This window comes from Aedes aegypti, unplaced genomic scaffold (assembly GCF_002204515.2).
Source record: "Aedes aegypti strain LVP_AGWG unplaced genomic scaffold, AaegL5.0 Primary Assembly AGWG_AaegL5_hic_scaff_1984_PBJ_arrow, whole genome shotgun sequence".
Classification (NCBI taxonomy): Eukaryota; Metazoa; Arthropoda; class Insecta; order Diptera; family Culicidae; genus Aedes; species Aedes aegypti.
This window is the reverse complement of record NW_018735471.1, coordinates 13,626-18,489: the sequence shown is the minus strand read 5'-3', so window position 1 is coordinate 18,489 and position 4,864 is coordinate 13,626. Positions and strand designations below refer to the sequence as shown.

Here is a 4,864-nt window from a genome sequence, read left to right as displayed (position 1 = left end):
CACATAAAAAAATATTTCTTTCCTTTATTTCGATTTTTTTCAAAATTGTAATATTTTATAAAATTATAACTTTTTGTCCATAATTCTTCCATTAAGAAACATTGAGTTCTGTTTGATCTTTCGACCTTGACACTTGCTTTGCCGGGGCGAGCGACGAGGGCAGGATCAAACATGTCGCGCGTTGGTCTAGTAAGTGAAAAAGTGGCATGATCGGTGAGTTCGGTTGGAGTAACTGAAAAAGTGCCACGATCGGTTAGTTCTGTTTGATCCTTCGACCTTGACGCTTGCTCCTGGGCAGTGCGTCAAGAAAGCCCGAAAAGTTTTTTTTTAATTCTTTTTGGGTCGCGCGCTTATTTTTTTTTCCTGAGTGCTTTTTTATAGCCGAGCAAACGAGTGAAGCCGAAAGTGGATTGTGGCTGCTCAGTCAAGGATAACGGATCAATTGGTGAGCTCGTTTCATGCTACTATTTCTAATCTATAGAATATGTATGACTGCACATTCAATCGTTACAATGGTGGGATGTAAATATGATTTTCAACAAACTATGGATGGTTCGTCACTGTGAGTGTCGACACAAACTCTGATTCATGATTTATTATGTTTAACATTTTTTTTTCAGAACACCTCTTATACACCTTTATTTTTGTAATTAAAAAAACTTTGAATGGTTCGACACTACAAGTGTAGACTTGCGAAAGGTTCACTTTATTCAACAAACTTTGGATGGTTCGCCACTGTAAGTGTCGGCATAAGAGTGTTCTATGATGTCCCAACCAATCGAGTTTTTTGTTTCTTTTCAAATGAGTAAAATATAATAAATGCTTTCTCCTGACAGCTGTGAGAATGTTACATTTAGGTATTTGTTCAACAAACTTTGAATGGTTCGTCACCTCAAGTGTCGGCATAATTTTCCTCTACATAGAAATTGTTCATATCAAATGAAAATATTATATTTACGTATAAGCATGTATATATCTCACAAATCATTGTTTATCATGGTCTAATCGCTTATCAAAGTGAATCCTATGACCCAACGATCCTCCCCATTAACAAACATCCTTCCCAGTAACCTTTGTGGAGATGCAGAGGCAAACACGGTCTCCAAAAAGCAAAGGTTACACACTAACATTCCTTCCCCCAATCCCACCTGACTGCAAGGACGTGGCCGGCGCCGTTATTGACCCTGTATAAATAGAGGCACTGAATTATGCACACTGAAGAAGATTATGGCCAATCCCAGCCGAACTTCTAGTTGATTCTTTGTGCATTTTCACTGACTTCGGTCAATCACGGAATAGCAACCATTGATATGTGTAGTCAGTCTAAGCTAAGCTAAGCTAATAATTCTTCCATTAAGAAACATTGTGCAACAAATCACATAAGCTGTCCCCTAAAACATGTCCAAAAATAATAAAATTCACAGATGCATTTTCATAGAAAATCGATTTTATTTTTTTTAATTAAAAAAAAACTGTCATTATTTATTACCGTGCATATTTTTTCCAAATAGTCCTAAACAATACCTACAACAACCGCAAAATATATCAAAAAACTAAAAACATCAATGTTGCGGTTTTTAAGAACTATTAGCTTTAAATTTTCATTTGAAAATATCGTTTCTATTTTTACCGTGCACTCTTTTTTCAATACTTAAGCATAAATGTTTTGATCAAACGATAAACGATTTAGCTACGATTCGCTCAATCAAAATATTTTTTTTCTGGAATGGAGAAACACGAAATATGCTTGAAAAGGGCCTATTTTCTTTTTTTATTTGAAAATTTTATATAAATACAGTGATACCTCCATGAGTCGATGTTCCATGACTCGATATAGTAGAAGCATTAGCCTTAGAATGCTAATGTCGCGACTGTTCGTGTGACCAACATCTAGTATGCCTATTTCAGAAGTGATACTCAAAGTGTCAAATTTTCTTCGTTTCAATCATAGTAACTTTGTTTTCAAAACCAAAATATCATTCTGTCACAGTTGTTGTTATCGCAAATGAAATTCTCTGTTCTTCTGAAACACCAAATCGGTGTTGCCAAACAGGTAATTATTAATATTAATGCACAATACACGAAACATGATCGAATTGATTTTAATTCCAGGTTCACATAGATTGAGTGGGTCATCGATGGCGATAAGCTGTTTGCTGCCCGCTCTTTGCATCTGCTGCTAGAAAAAAGATTCTTACTGTCACTATTTGACCACTTGTGAAGAACTAATGCGTGTACCAAAAGAAATGGATTAAACTTATTATTTTTTGATTGGCTTCCGAATGTTTAAGCAGTTATCTTAATATTTTTCCTAATATTTGTATGCGGTTGGAAAGAAAAAAATAACTGTGCGGCAAATAAACGTTGTTTTATCAAGACGAAAAATCGAATGCAATTGACTTTATACGAATACGTGTATCCGAGCAGTTTTGAACTTGACGATAGATCTCTTTGTTCCTTTAAAATTTGTACTGCCGTTAGAAAGAAAGAGAAGAACATTTGGTTAAGTAACATTACAGTGTACTAAAGTGCCCTAAACACTTGAAGTACGTACCGTTTCCAGTTCAAGTCAGCTTCTCAATAAGTAAAATACCTAATAATGAAACGTATCGGAGATCGAATTAGAAATGATCCCATTATTAGAGATATTCATTCGCCATGTTTTTCCAGAGAGTAGGAATTGATTTCACATCCCTCTTATCGCCCGTTTAGGTTTTTTCCTCACGTAATGATACCAAAACTACAAAAAAACATTCCCATCACAACCATTGTATGGATGTAACAGCGCCTCTAGCGTTCTAATTCTAATATTTCTATTCTCGATATCGACTCATGGAACCATACTAAAAACAAAATTTCATGGTTACTATGATGGTCCCTAGAAGCAGCTTTCCAAAGGATTGCTGTTCCGTGACTCGATATTTCCATGAGTCGATGGTCCCTTCAATATCGACTCATGGAGGTTTCACTGTATGAGTATATCTCGAAATTGATGCAACCTAGAAAAATTTACTTAAATACTTTTCGATTGCAATTTTTCTGTATTTTCAAATAATCACATAAAAAATTATTGTTTTCCTCTATTTCGATTTTTTTCAAAATCTGTAATTTTTAAAAAAATCATAACTTTTTTGTCCATAATTCTTCCATTTTGAAACATTGTGCAATAAATCACATAAGTTGTCCCCTAGAACATATCCAAAAAAAAAACGAAACTGCGTTTCTGGAGTAAATCGATTTTAAAATTTTGTTTTTGAAATAAAAAATAATCTGTAACTTTTTTTTACCGTGCATATTTTTCTCCATATAGTCCTAAGCAATACCTACAACTTTGTAGAAGATCTCAAATCGATCGGACAAACCGTTTTCGAGTTACAGTTTTTTAAAGACTTGCCATGCATTTTCCGATACGCCCTTCTCAAAAATAAGGCGAGGTTCAAAATGGCGGTCTGAAAGTGCATAATGGCATTTTTGGTCATAAAGAATCTTTATGTAAATTTTCAGGCGATTCAAAAAATACAAAAATAATCGGGTTTGCGAAACGGCGTGGAACCGCTCAGCTTCCAAACCAACATCACTGGCGTGTAGAGAATAATCCTTTCTTCACCATACCGTTGTAAAATAACATGTACCTCCATTTAAATGGTCAGAAACAACGAGCTACACACATGATTACCAATGGCTTTTAGGGCGAGATCAGAAGTTATGCGAGAATGGTTCCTGAGGAGGACCTCAGGAACATAACATTGCCATACCGGTGGGATCTTTGTCCTCCTAAACATCATCGTTGGATGCATGCGAAGCTCGATCGGGACCTAACAGTTTTCAGCTGATTTTAGCGTTTTGATTCTCTTTCATAAGGTCGGTCAGCAATTCCTTTCTCGGTAATATCGTTTTACGAGTACTGGCACTGCCGCTCGCCACTCAGTTACATAAAACCTCCGCATAATCGTTCCGGTCCGTGCTGTTTTCAGCTACGTAACAAGTCCTTTCTAATCGGTTTGGAAGTAGGCGTAGAAGAATGATTAATACTTGTGATATAATTGTAAGCCATACACAAGTAAGCTTAGCGCGCATATTTCACTAATTTTGATAAGATGTCTCAGCTCGCTCAGCTCTTTTGCATTGCGCCTTATTTTTGCCGCCGAAGTTGTTACGCTCGCTCAGTCTTCGTAGAAGTTCTGTTTAATTGATCTTCTGTACTATTCAATAGATAAAATCTAATAAGATACTTATTTCGCTCTTCTCTTCCACCTTTTCAAAACCCCCAGGTCCAATCGGGGCACGGCCAACCAAACCCCGACGGGCCGGACTTTATCGGAGTTGAACATGGTCGGCCAGCAGCAGCAAGCAACAACAGCCGGGTGCCACCTATTACGATTCCCGCTGCAACCTCAGCAGCAACAAGCACAGCTCCATCAAACGGGTCTTCCCCGGTGCATCCGTATCACCAAACAGCAAACAGCAAGCCCAGTCCCAGTATCCCATGGTCCCACCACAACGGTGGTCTACCTCAGCAGCAGCAACAATCCCAGCAGCGAACCCAAACGTTGTCTACCACCACGAAGTCCCCAGCGACGGTATCTCTCGGAAGGTGAGCTGGCTCGCCAGGGAGCAGAGTCGTCCTACGCCCGGAGCAACCAAACCGTGGACAACATCCGAGAGCTAGCCGGTAGTCCCCAGCGGGGAGTCTACATGTGGAAGGATATCTCGCCGTTTCAGCAGTAACGACGGTAGCAATCAAGCGCAACAGCTTCTGGGCAATCCCTCCAGCCGCAACAGCCCCAACAATCGCCAGGCGTTTTCGTGAGTATGTCCCAATCCGTTATACCAGAACACGCCAGTCCAACGGCAGCTCAACAGC

General features: G+C 38.6%; 1 long non-coding RNA gene across 1 annotated transcript; it reads left to right on the top strand.

Moving 5' to 3' along the window:
- The first annotated feature begins 1,939 nt into the window (after nt 1-1,939).
- On the top strand, nt 1,940-2,283 carry LOC110680901. The gene is made up of 2 exons (XR_002503019.1): nt 1,940-2,053; nt 2,113-2,283. It is a non-coding gene; the product is annotated as an uncharacterized LOC110680901 (long non-coding RNA).
- The last annotated feature ends 2,581 nt before the right edge of the window (nt 2,284-4,864 follow it).